General features: G+C 48.3%; 1 protein-coding gene across 3 annotated transcripts in view; it reads left to right on the forward strand.

Annotated features, from left to right (window-relative positions):
• Positions 1–9170: 9170 nt before the first annotated feature.
• The window catches only part of FLRT2 (fibronectin leucine rich transmembrane protein 2), a 102993-nt gene continuing 98412 nt past the window's right edge, over positions 9171–13751 (forward strand). Inside the window, exons 1-2 of one of the 3 annotated variants that reach the window (XM_081517299.1) lie at positions 12360–12816; positions 13027–13152. The gene's annotated coding sequence lies outside the window, so the exon portion shown is untranslated. Of the gene's footprint in view, positions 9679–12356; positions 12817–13026; positions 13153–13751 lie in introns of those variants that run through there. The other 2 variants (XM_081517298.1, XM_081517302.1) reach the window with 2 other exon arrangements.

Genomic DNA, 13751 nt, shown 5'->3' on the forward strand with positions numbered 1-13751 from the left:
GTTCAGTTTTCTTCTTTTTTCCTTTGTGTGCTATGGCTATATTTTTTTCCCCCAGGTAATCCTCCTAGTAAAATGACAGGTATATCTATTCCAGACATTACAGTGGAAACCATGGAGAAACACTTTCAGTGGTTTTGCTTATTTATTTTCTGGCTGCACACAGGTCTGGAGCTGTCATCATTTGAGAAAAGAGAGACTCTTGATCTGAGCTACTTGATGGACAAGATGTTGTCTTTATTTTATTTTATTTTTTTTCCCCTTTGGCAGCCGATACTGTGTCTGACTTTCTTCTTAACCCATCTGTCTTATGCTTTCTTGTTTTGCCAGAAAAAAGAAAAATTTGACATCTCCACAAAATGATATTTATATTGCTGCAACCGGACAGAGAGAAACAAGATTCCTGATTGATGAATATCTGAAGGAATTTAGCTGCTAAAGAGATATGTTAAAATAATTGGTAATTCTATTGTGAAAGATAGGTTTTCATTAATAGAAAATCATGTTTCCTTGAACCATAGTAAACAAATGTATTATGGGTCGTGAAAATAGAATCTTTTGGCAGAGGAGTCTGGTAAACAGAGAACTTAATACAAAGAAGAAAATTTGTTTTTCCTTAGTGATTCATAGACATTTTTCAAATGTTAGTTTTTGTGTTTTTTTTTGAGAGAAGGGAGTGGAAAGGATATATCACTCAGTATTTTGTTTATTCTACTTCTGAATTTTATGGACCACATGCATAGATTTACTCAGATTGCAAATGACTTGCTGTTTTAAAGAAAGACGGAGAATGAATTATTGAAGCTTGAATATTAGTTTGCTATTTCAAATACTATCATGTTCTTTATTTATCACTCGAGATAATTCAAGTCCTATTTATTGGTGATGTATGAAGATCTAACAAGAATATTTACAAGATTAAATATTCATGGATGTTGACATCAACCCTCTTAGCTTTTAAAAATAATTTTATTGAGACATATTTGCATACCACATAATTCACTCTTTTCAAGTGTACGATTCATTGATTATTTTCAGTAAATTTACCAAGTTATGCATCTCTTAACCATGAATCAGTTGTACATTTACTGCCAATCTCCATTTCTTCTTCTTTTTTTAAATCTTAATTTAATTTAATTTACTTGGCCACACTGCACAGCCTGTGGGATCTTAGTTCCCTGACCAGGGCTGAACCCACGCCCCCTGCAGTGGAAGGGCAGAGTCTTAAGCACTACCACCAGTGAAGTCCCCAATTTCTTCCTCCCTCCTCCAGTTCCTCTTCATTCTGCAAACTACTAATCTGCTCTCTGCATTCATCAAATTTGCCTCTTCTCTCTATTTACTATAAATTAAAACATGGAATAGGAGATCTCTTGAGTATGGCGTGTTTTACTGAGCAAGATATTTTTGAGGTTCACTCATGCCTTAGTATTGGAGAAGGAAATGTCAACCCACTCCAGTGTTATTGCCTGGAGAATCCCAGGGACGGCAGAGCCTGGTGGACTGCCGTCTATGGGGTTGCACAGAGTCGGACACGACTGAAGTGACTTAGCATGCCTTAGCATGTATCTCTACTTGGTTCTTTTTATTGCCAAATTGTGCTCTATCACATGGATGTGTCACAGTTGGTCTATCCTTTCACCAGCTGATGAACATGTTAGCTGTTTCCCATTTGGGGTTACTGCAAATAATGCTGCTAAGGACAGTCATGTGAAAGTATTTGTGTGAATCTATGTTTTCATTTCTCTTGGGTGGATATAACTGAGAGTGGAAATTCTGGGTCACATGGTAAATTTATGTTTAGCTTTTTAAGAAACCTTCACACCAAACTGTTCTCCAAAATGGCTGTAGTATTTTACATTCCCATCAGCAATGTATGAGACTTCCAAATTATCTGCTTTTTCACCAACTGGTTATTGTGGGGATTGGGGTTTTCTTTTTAGGTCGCACCTTGATGTGTGTGGGATTTTAGTTCCCCAAACAAGGATGAAATCCATACACTCTGCATTGGAAGAATGGAGTTTTAACTACTGGCCCGCCAGTGAAGAATTGGAGTGGGGGTGGGTTGCTTTCCTTTTTTTTTTTTTTTGCTGTTATAGTGGGAGTGAAATGTTGTCTCACTGTGGTTATGATTTGAAATTCCTTAAAGATGTTGAGCATTCTTTAGCTTTTATAAGTTTACTCCTGTAATTTTAAGCCTGTCTGCTTAGGACAGATATGTGAGGAATACACTGTGTCTTTAAAGGAATCTGGCTCTTAAATCATAGGGAAATTCTTTAATAATCTTTGATTTTATCCAAAGTGACAAGAAAAAAAGTTTCCTGCTTATGAGAGAATATAGCATACAGCTGGGCTGGGCTAGGGGCTAAACTCTGAACAGGCTTCTCAAGACCTGAAATACATCAATAGTACTAGGTGCTTCTCTGGTTCTGTGACCTGGGATGTGGGCAGGAGGTGGGGCGTTCTCTTATAAAAATAATTAATTTAGAAATGCTGTGAGGGATAAAGGGTCAAGAATTGAAGGTATTCTTTATATTGACTGCTTGACTTTCCACCAAGTCTGATCTGATAATCCTTATTCTTGTATCTGTTGCACTTAATAATCTAATGCTCTAACATTTATAAAGCACTGAAGTGAAAGGGAAAAGAAATCCCACTATATAAATGTGAAAATACATCAGAATCCCTAAAAATAAAAATTAATACATTATCCAAGAACAGAAGAATTTAGGTCTTTCTGTGGTTTGACATCATGTCTGAGGTTTACTAAACATCTCATCAAAATGCCAAGGAATGGGAAGACCTTTCAAACTCAAGCTCATAATGACTTCTTTGGAGAAACTAACCTCATGGCCTTTGAAGGCAGGAGGAGAAGGGGACGACAGAGGATGAGATGGTTGGATGGCATCACCGACTCGATGGACATGAGTTTGAGTAAGCTCCAATAGTTGGTGATGAACAGGGAGGCCTGGCGTGCTGTGGTCCATGGGGTTGCAGAGAGTCAGACATGACTGAGTGTCTGAACTGAACAGAACTGAACCTCTTGGCCTTTGTGGTGTGGTTCAGTTGCTAGGTCCTGTGGGTCTGCGGCAGGCCAGGCTTCCCACTCCGTCACTGTCTCCCGGAGGCTCCTCGTTGAGTCGGTGATGCCATCCGGCCTCCTCCTCCTCCGTCGCCCCCTTCTCCTCTCACCTCCTGTCTTCCCCAGCGCCGGGGTCTGTTTATGGCCTTTGTCAGCCTACAGGACAGACTGGTGAACCACGGTGGTGCTTCAGTTTTTAGGAAGTAGAGTTTATCTTCTGTCCTGTACTATTGACAAATAGTAAAAACCAAATTCTAATAAACTTACTTACATTCATGATACACGAATTTTTAGCTTTATCTGTGACAAAGTATTTCTTCGAATTTTTTTATGATCTAGTTTTATTGTTAATTTTATATTTCAAAAATGTTTTAAGTGGAAAAGTGGAAACATGAAATCCAAGTTGTTCCAATTGGATAAGCAAATGAGATGACTAAACCCAGAAAACCAAGAACTGAAATAATCCAACCATAAAACGGGGAAAAAACCTGACTAAATAAAAGAATCATTTGAAAAGCTTTAGTTTACCTCTATTAGTTAAGTGGAGAAACTCTGAAAGAAAATTGGCCAGCAGAATTTTATGGAAACATTTTAATGATACATTTGAAGATAAGCTAAGAATGTCCTGGGCTGAGAAAGCTTATTTTTTGAGTAGTTCAACTCAGTAGCAAACAGTGGTACCAGAAAGTATTGTTTAGAACAACTTTACAAAAACTTAGCAGTTCTCTATGTTGAAGCTCTGAGACAAGGCTACCGGAAAAGCAAAAATTACAACACAAGTAAAACCCATGGCTTAAGGCTATACAGAGTAAAATATGAAGTTTGTCAGACTCTTTGCTACCCTATGGATTGTAGCTCACCAGGCTCCTCTCTCCATGGGATTTTCCAGGCAAGAATACTGGAGTGGGCTGCCATTTCCTCCTCCAGGGGATCCTCCCGACCCAGGGATCAAACTCCTGTCTCCTGCATCTGCTGTGTTGGCAGGTGGTTTCTTTACCACTGAGCCACCTGGGAAAGTCTGGAGGCTTAAAGTACCATCTTACAAATCCAAGTTCAGGGCTGTTGCAACTATACAAAAAACTTAAGTGATAAGATATTTGTTCTCATAAAGACTCTCAGTCTTAAAAACTGTCTCTGACCTTCTAAAGAATGCAATTTTATTTTTCTAATATGTTAACAGACTGTAGGAAGTATACATATATGTGCATGCATGTATATGTACATGCACGTATATGTACAGTATACTGGGAAATTATATATAAGTAAATATAAACGTATGCAAATATATATTCCAATCAGAATCCTACATACTCATTCAATTAAGTTTGTTTTCTCAGATTAAAATAGCACCTCTGCCTTCATCAATACTACTGTCATATATGGAAGGCTGGGGGACATTTTCCACAACAATGGTGACCAGGTTTGAATAAATCCCTGAGTAGATCTTTCATCTCTTCTTAAAATGGCTTATATCTTTATATCACTCCTATAGCGTTGTTAAAAGGGCGTCTCCCTCACTTACTCTATCCCAGTGTTGTTGGTGAGCGTTTGCTTCAGGGTTTTCGCCAGCTTCCCTTTGGAACAGAAAGCAACTCCTTAACAAATGGCAGGTCTATGTAAGAGGAAATCTTCACGGTTTAACGTACTTTTGTTTCCTGTCAGTATGCACCTTCTGTTTTTGTTCACTTATAATCATCTTGTAACCTGCGTGGAAAGTCAAAGAAACCAAGGCTTGGAGAAATGGATATTCAAGCAATTACTCCCACACTGCTTTCTCAGTTCTTGGCCCAAAGAGTTTTCCATGAGACACGAGAGTCGAGTTGGTGCCTGGGACTGCCGTATGCAGACAGCGGGATGTAAAAAAGCCACAGAATCCCCTCTAAAATCAAGACCTTGTCAAAAGATCTGCCTCATCACTTGCATGAGGTCTTCGCTCTAGAGAGAATCTGTTTCAGGACCCTGAAGTACTTTGCATATACCTCAATTGTTATATTTACTTCATGAGTGTATAATTATTTGGCAACATGTCTTTACCAGACTGAAAGTTTTGACAAGATTGGAACTGAGTCTACCCCGCATGTACGTGCTATCGGTTTTGTGTTTTCTACAGATGTCTGTTGGATGAATAGATGAACCACACACTGTAGCCTGGTGTTCCAAAGTCAGAAAGATGTTCATTGTATTAATTCCACTGAATCACAAAAACCAAGCCACACTCATCAAACAAGTGTCACACATTGCTGTGCTGTTCTGTGCCTAGTTGCGCAGTCGTGTATGACTCTTTGCAACCCCATGGACTGTAGCCCACCAGACTCCTCTGTCCATGGAATCCCCAGGCCAGAATACTGGAGTGGGTAGCGGTTCTCTTCTCCAGGGGATCTTTCTAACCCAGGGATCAAACCCAGTTCTCCCACGTTGCAGGCAGACTTTTTTACCATCTGAGTCACGAGGAAACCCCAAGAATCCTGGAGTGGGTAGCCTATCCCTTCTCCGGGGGAACTTTCTGACCCAGGAATGGAACCAGGGTCTCCTGCATTGCAGGTAGATTCTTTACCAGCTGAGCTACCAGGGAAGCCATCACATGTTAGGAGTATTTTATACTCACGAGAAAAATGGAAAGTCATTTTTTTGCAGTACGTGAATCATGGATTTCCTTATGGTGGTTTTCAATGTAGGAGAAAGAATGCATTTTTGTCTACCTACTGGAAGAACTAACTCATAAAGTCAACACAGGTGTTCTGAGTATTTACCGGGAAAATAGAAACCTAATACCATCTCAATTTTTTGAGACAACTAGATCTAGTCCAGAGACAAATATGAAGATAGCTACTGTTACCCTGAGGGAGAATGAAATGAACACCATACTATCAGAAAACCATGAAAGAAAGATAAAAGTAAAAAGTCCTGAGTGTCATCTTTCCATAGGGAAGTTGGAATTCTGAACCAACCACATGTGGTAGCAAGGATTGAAAAGGAAAGGGACATTAGAAAAGAACAGGATTTGGAGAATGACCGAGTTTGGAAAGATGGGTTAAAAATATGTTCCCAAGAGGAGATGGTTGAACACTTTTCTAAGGACATAGATACAGGAGGAATTTTTCCTGGGAAATAATTCCTGGGTGAATTTGATATTTCGGGTGTTGATGAGTCCCCTGCATATTTATTTTGCTCTTTAAAAAATTCTAAATTCATGAGAGTGGGCAGGAACTAGTAACTCATTTCCAAACAACAGAGTATGGAAATGGACAAATAATCCTATTGTGGAGAAATCTTGCACACAATATCTTAAGGAGTAATGACTTTTTCACCAGTGATGTCATGCTGATATCTTCTCCCACCTGATAAGATGTGATGAGAATGACATCCCACCTCCATGGTATTCATTCCTCAAACCCATAATTAGAGTCTGATCTGGGGTCTGGTCATGAGAAAACATAAAACAAACCCAAACTGGGAGACAAAATGCCTGACTTATTCAAAACTCTTAGGGTCATGAAAAACAATGAAAGGCTGAGACACTGTCACAGCACAGGAGATGTGACTGCTAAGGGCAACTTGGTATCCTAGCCGAGATTCTGAAACAAAGGGCATTAGTGGAAAAACTGACGAAATAGGAATGAGGTCTTGAGTTTAGTTAGTAGCAATGCAGCTGTGTTGGTTCTTCCTTTTGATAAATATGCCAAGGCGAGCTAAGATGATAACATCAGAGGAAACTACCTTTAGGTTGATGTAACATTCCTATGTTCTGAAGGCTAACACTGTACGATGTAATGATAGTACTGTTACCAACAACAAGAACTAAAATTTCTGAAGCACTTTTACAAACACTGACTCTTGATTTGCCAGTATTATAAGGCTGGTAGGACAAGTGTTACGATGTCCATTTCATAAATGAGTGAACAGTGGCTTGAAGCTGAATTTACCCAGGATCAAAATTTTTAGTGCCTTTGGGCTTAAACCATGGTCTTGCGAATCCAAATTCTATGTTACCTTTACTTTAACCAAGCGTTAGAAAGAAAAGTCAATGTACATGTGCAGAGGGGGAGAGGAGGCACTAAAGGATTTGAAACTATTAAGTTTCAATTGAAAACTACTGAAGATTGAAGTCCTAAGCACAATCAACAGCCTTTCTGGTTTTTGAAGCTCACAAATTTGCTTTTTGCTTCTCTCCTTCTCTGTATTTATGTATTAGTGATAGTTTCTCTATAAAAATAACCTAATTATCACAGTTTTGTGAGTCTGCAAAACTACTATACTCTGGAGCCCCTGAACCACGTTAACGATTTTTTTTTTTTTTTTTTGCTTCCTCTGGCCTCACCATCATACTTTTCTAGAGCTGACTCATGGGTCATGTGCCTAAGAAATTTCTTACAGTGATTCGGCTCATACATTTGGTGTGGTATTTTCCATACTTCATTTTCTTTGTTCTGATTAAATAACAGCACCAGCAGTCTTTAGTGGGGAGTATGTTCACAGGACAGTCTCTTCTTATACTTTAGAAACAGCAATCATCTATATGCAAATTCTGGACATCTGCAAGCCTCCCCTCTCCCTTTCTGAGTCTCATTCATTTTCCAGGAGCATACATCAGAAAGTAAAACCTGAACAGCGTTCCGTTTGGCCTTTAAACAAAAATGCATCCTTAAAGATGAAATACTTATACTGTCATATCACACTGAGGTTTCCAAAGAAGAACCTCGTGCCGATACTTATGTACACTCACACACACACACTCACACACACACAGATGGCTGTTTATAAGCAGGTAGATGAACGTTCGTCCTAAACTGTGTTCTCCCGTGTTGCTGCTGCAGCCTGAGGAGTTATCCCTATGCTTTGCTGCCACCTTGGCAAACTAGAAGGATTTACAACGGAATTCTGTACCCAGCGGGCTGGAAACAGCGTTCCCATTGACGAGGCGGGTTGGCCTGGCTCAGAGAGGCGGTTGAAACGGCTTTTATGCAGCAGAGAGAAACTGGGAACTTCTATCCTCCGGTGGATTTCCTCTATTTAAAATAACTCGGTTTCGGCAAGATTCAAGTGTTCTTCTGTGAATGGCTTTTAAAGGCTCGGTCTCTCTCTAGTTCGAAATGGAGATGGGGAAGGAAGGAGTCGGTTGGGGACTTCCGAGTTTGCGCTCTGGGCACGGTTCTGGTCCTTTGGGGGCCGACGCGGACAGCGAGGCGGTCCGCTCTCGGTTTTCTCTCGTCTAACCTTGCATTCCGCCTCCACGGGATGACTCGCCTCCAACTTCAGTTAACTTCTTGGGAGTCCGGAGCACTTACTGGAAGATGTTTACAAAATGCGAAGCATCTGGATGGCCAAGGCGGAGGCTCATATTCTCTCATTTTATCGCTTCCAAAGAAACTGGGGAAATAAGCATTAAAATCCAGGTTCTTAAAATTGATTGCTTTCCACATCAGGACTCATATATTTTTTGCATCGTCATTCTCTTCCGTGTTTGCCTGTTGATTCCATTCTAAGGCGCTGGCTCTCTCTGGGTTTCCCCCGCCCCTGACCTCTTTCCCCATCCAGGTCTCAAAAATCCCTCACCCCCACCCCCCACCCCACCGTCTTCCGATCTCTTAATCTTATTTGAACATGCTGCGGTCTCTGGGCTGCTGCAGACACTGGTTGGTGGGTGGCTGGGAGACCCCCTTCCTTGCGGCTTCGTTTCAATTTGGCGTGAATGGGTGGGTGCCTTCTACAATTCGTCTCGCACACGCCAAACAGTTAAAAAGCCAGAGTCAGAAGGAGCAGCGAGTTCCACAACTTCAAAGCACCGTCTAAGAAAGGAAATAATCCGGGGGTCCCGAGAAGGAGGGGGGAGGGGGCAGAAAAAAAAAAGGAATAAAACCCAACTTCGCTGGCAACTCCAATAAATCTAGTGACTGTTGGCAAAAAAAAAAAAAAAAATAGATTCCGAGGGAGAGCTGGGTCTGGTCCGGATGAAACGCTAGGGCTCCTTCCCATGCCGGAGACGGGCGCTGGAAGCCTGCCACTGGCATCCTGCCACGCGAGTGCCCCCAGACAGGAACACACCCACTGGAAACGCACGTGAACAAAGCTCGCTGCCCGGGAGCCGCCGCCTGCGGTTTGCTCGTGGATCACAGCTTCTCCAGGGAGGAGAGCAGGGCGCGCACAGGGTTAAGTTAGCTCCCTCCCTGGGAGGAGGGCGAGGCGGCGGAGGGGGAAGGCGGCTCTCAGTCTCTGGCTGGGTACCTGCGAGTTAGTTGTACGTTCGAAACCCTTCGCCGTCGCTTGCGAGTGTGGCATCTTCCAGTCTCACCGCGGAGGAACCCGGGGGCTCGGAGAGCATCCCAGCGGCCGCGAGGTTCCCGCCCCGGGGGGGTCTCTGGCCTGCGGTCCCGCGCGCCCAGGAGCCGAGACGCGCCAGCTCTGCGCCCGCAGCCGCGTCCTCCCAGCCCGGGGATCGGGTTGGCAGTTCTCAACGATGGGCAGGAGGGACCTTGGCGGCGACCCCTAAAATAATACCATGCCCCGGGAGCCCCGCTGCTGTGGAGCCAGCTCCTTCCCTTTCCACCTCCCCGACCCTGTCGGATTCGGATGAGCGCAGTGCGAGGACCCGCGGCCGCCAGGTAAAGGGGCTGAGGTGTCAGGTGGACTTTCCCGGAACCGACCTGGCTGCCGCTCTGAGAACACCACGCGGTCTCTTAAGGGGATTGTTATTAGTATTATTACTATTTAATCCGCTGGGGGTGATCTTTGGGGGTAGGATGCTTTAGGCTTTATCTTTCATCCACCGAAAGAACAGACTGCTTAACTCTCCCCCGATGCCAGAGAAGGGAAATCTAACTGCAGATCGAACCTCCCTCCTCTAAGGAGTTTTGTAACTGAGCTCTGGGTCAAGACGCAAGTGAGCTAGTTCCCCCGGAGCATCGATCCTAAATTTGGGTTTCTAGACCCACTAAGCTGGCCTGAATCCAACCTCTCATTTCCCCAGGATGAATGCTAACTTCGGAGGGAGCAACTCTCCCCTAGGCCCCCACCCCTGCGCACGCTCCATCTGCTGGTACTGGTACCAGCGTTATCATCAACCGGTTGAATCTAAAACCACCAGCTTGCCCCCTGCCCGCAATCGGGGATCCAGGAGTGGCTAACAAGATGCGGAGGGTGCTGGTTCGTTTTCCTTAGAGTTGGGCCAGAAGTTACTCCCCCCACCGCAAACCAAGTCTTTCTCCAGCCGTGCTGGACTTCGGTGGTCTGGCACTGAGTTCCCTCCAGCGCGTCTTCTAGGCGCGCCAGTGGTGACGGCGAAGGCGGGAGGAGCCCACCAGGCTGAATTGGGATTGCGTTCCCGACTCCAGGTGCGCGGGGCGCGGGGAGCGGGGCGGTTAATGCCTCCCAGCACTGGGTGGAGAGGCGAGGCGGACAGCGAGGAGCTCGCGAGTGGAGCCTCGCCAGCTGCCACCGCGCCCCAGCCAGGGTTCAAAGCCGCCCGGAAAGATCCCTCCTCCGCCACGCTGACCAGTCTCGGGCTTGTCCCCGCGCTTTCAGCGCCGGCGCGCTCACTTCTCGTTTGTAATCAGGCTCAAGATCAAGGTTGCCGGTTGAGGTCGGGGCACTAACCAGGGAAAGGAAGTATCCGGAGAGGGCGCCTGGGGCGGGTGAACCCACACTTGATGCCAGGTAAACCCCCGGAGCGCTCGGGGCCCCGGCCGGCGGCGGCGGCGGGTGGAGGAGGAGGCCACCGCTGCTGTGGTCCCTGGGGCTCTGACGCTGGCACCTCCCAGCAAGATGGCACTCATTGTCAGCCTTGGTCCAATTAACTTCCCCAACCAACCCCCAACCCGGGATGTGTATGAATCACACACCGAGTTTGGGCAGGAGAGCGGCTTTGTCATCTGTAAGGCAAACGCATTTTCCCGGGCCACCTTCTCAGGAGGTAACGTGGGAGCAGCGGCCCGCGGGCACGACCCGGGGTCGTGTGTGCGTGTGCATGTGTGTGTGTGTGTGAGCGCGTGTTCCAGTGTGCGTCTCGAGCATGCGTCTGGGTGGATCTCGCGCGGCTAGTGCTTGGGAGGCGCTTTGGGCCTTCCTCCAAGTCTGTTTAACTCGATGGAGGCGCTCACAAAACGTGAAGGCGGTAGACACAACAGGGATGCGAAGGAAATAAAAACAATTAGGAAAGTGGTGCCAAGTGACTCAGACTCCGAGTCGAGGACCGGGAAATCAACCCGGGTTGGCGGTGGTCACCGCCCCTGCCCAACTTTTCTGCAGCGATAGCCAGGCGGGTCCCTCGGGAGCTCTTCCTAGGCTGCCTTCTAGCTCGAGGGCTGCTTCCCGCCCGGCCCCACCGACGGCGCGTCTCCGCGCAGCCGGGCGCTTGGCGCGAACTCGTTCTCCCTCTTCTGTTCAGCTTGAGACTCCTTCCAGACTTGTTAAAACATGACAGCAACTTACTGGAGGCAGGAGGAGCCGAAATGAAGTGAGAGGAGAGAAGCAGAAGCTTCCCCCCCCCAACCCCCCCCCCCTTTTCCAAGAAAGAGACGTGGACCTGTTTTTTTCACATTCCTCTTTAACCTTTGCAAAGAAATCGCCAAGTGGAAACAGAGCCTGTATGCAAATCAAGCTTTTTTTTCCCCCCGCTGTCAAACCTGTTTCCTAAACGACGCGTCTGAAAGTGGTCGTTCCTTGTCATCTCTGGGGGCAAATGAATGAGCTCTTTCCAGCGGCCAGGGTGCAAGGAGAAAATGGGGTGTTTGAAATAATTATATTAAACTTCGAATTATTTCCCGATTAAATTATTTAAGAAGATCCGAGATCAGGGAACTAGGGGTGGGGTAGGGGGCAACTCACCAAGGTTGCTTGCATTTGAAATTACGCCATCTTGGTTGAAAGAGGTTGTATTTTTTTACCCTCTAATCTCCCGTTTCGATCATTCCTCAGCGTCTAAGTCCTAGATCTGCTGGTTTAGAAGGACCACACCGGGCGGGCAAGGGGGGAATCAACTTTCGGCCGTTCCGACAGTGGCCACATCCTTCAGAGCTGGGGTGGGAGGGTGCAGGGGAGAGAGTGAGCCCGGAGGGCGGGCGCCGTCCGGACGGCACCCGCGGGGTTGGCCCCGGCGCTCGCCGTGCCACGCGCTCCAGGGAGGACAGGGTTAACGGCCGCGTCTGACTTTGCCTCTAGGAAAGCTAGGGGTTGCAGCCGCGCCTCCCGAGCATTCTTTAAACCAGAAATGTGGGAGGGACTCCGAGAGGGAGGCGGAGGGGAGGGAGGGAGGGAGAGAAAGAGGACTCGAGGAGGGGAGCGCGCCAGAGCGCCGGGGCCCGAGGCGGAGGAGGAGCGCGGCAGCGGCGGAGGCGACCCCGCGAATTCCTTCCAGTAAACACCTCCTGGGGGTGTCCGGAGGGCTGGGGGTGGGCGCCGCGGCGCCTACATTAGCCCGGCCGGGCTGCGCCCAGGCGGCAGTCGAGTCGGAGCCGCCGCCGGACTCAGCGCCCTGCGCGCCCCGCGCTGCGCCCGCTGCCCGCCTCGGCGCGATCGGCTCCCCGGCGTCGGAGGCGCGCCCGCCCGCCCGCCCGGCTCTCGGGCCGCCCTCCCCCGGGCTCCTCCGTCTCCGAGGAGCCCCGGGCGCAGCGGGGCCGCTCTCCGCCGCGGTCCCCCGCTCCCCCGCCTGCTTGCGGGGCGCGTGGGCTCCGCGGAGGCGGAGAGGGGGAGGCTGCAGGCGGGGAGAGGAGGCGGGGGCCGCGGCGGCCAGAGCCCAAAGGAAAGTGGCATGCCTGAGCCCTGGAGGCGGAGGTGGCGGAGGCGGCCGCGGGGAGACGATGCCGCGGCTCCGTAGGGGAGGAAGGCGAGAGCGAGCCAGGCGAGCCGGGCGCCCGGGCGCCCGCCGGCTGCGGGGAGGCGCGCGCCGCTCTGAGGCTCCGGCCTCCGCACCCCCGCGCCCCGACGCTGCGGGCGACAGGGCCGGGCTCCGGCAGCCGCCGCCGTCGCCGCCGCCGCCGCCGCCACCCGGAGGACGGAGCAAAAGTTTGGATCTGGGGGAGGAAGCGGCGCCGAGCGGGATTCCTACCGGGGCCGCCAGGAGACCTCCAAAACCTTCGCAGGTAACGCGCACCCCCGACCTTCTCCTTCCCGGCGGGTCCGCGGGGCTCCCGCTCCCTACCCTAGCGCCTTTTCAGACGCTCGCCGGATCTGGCGGAAAGTCAGATCCAGGCGAAGTTCGAGATCCCCGGGAGTGGGGACCCAGCGCGGGGAGGTCTCCTGGAACGTGGGCGAGATCTCCGGCGCTTCTTCGCGCCGGGTGGGCAGCTGGGTTGGGAGGCCAGCCTCCCCCGAGGACGGGTGGGAGCCCTCGGCCCCAGCTGGTGCCTCCTTTTGGAGCCCGGAGGACATTTAGAATCTCTCTTCAATGGCTTTTAGTATTTTCCAGCCCAGGGAAATGCTGCGTAGATTTCACTCAGTCCCATCCTCACCCTCCTACTCCCTCACTCCAATTTAGTATCTTTTAAAAATGATACGAGCCCATCGTCATTCGCCTGCCCGGTTGAGCTGATGCCAGAAAGCTACTTGGTGGGGAGGGGGCGAGGTGCGACAATATCAAGTAAAGGGAACCTTTATTTTTCACCCTTTCACATCCCCGGAGCCCTGCCTGCCCGCTTCCATTCACCTTCTGGCGTCATAAAATAGGAACTTTGGAAGTCTC

This window comes from Giraffa tippelskirchi, chromosome 7 (genome assembly GCF_054371585.1).
Source record: "Giraffa tippelskirchi isolate mGirTip1 chromosome 7, T2T-mGirTip1v1.2.pri, whole genome shotgun sequence".
NCBI lineage: Eukaryota > Metazoa > Chordata > Mammalia > Artiodactyla > Giraffidae > Giraffa > Giraffa tippelskirchi.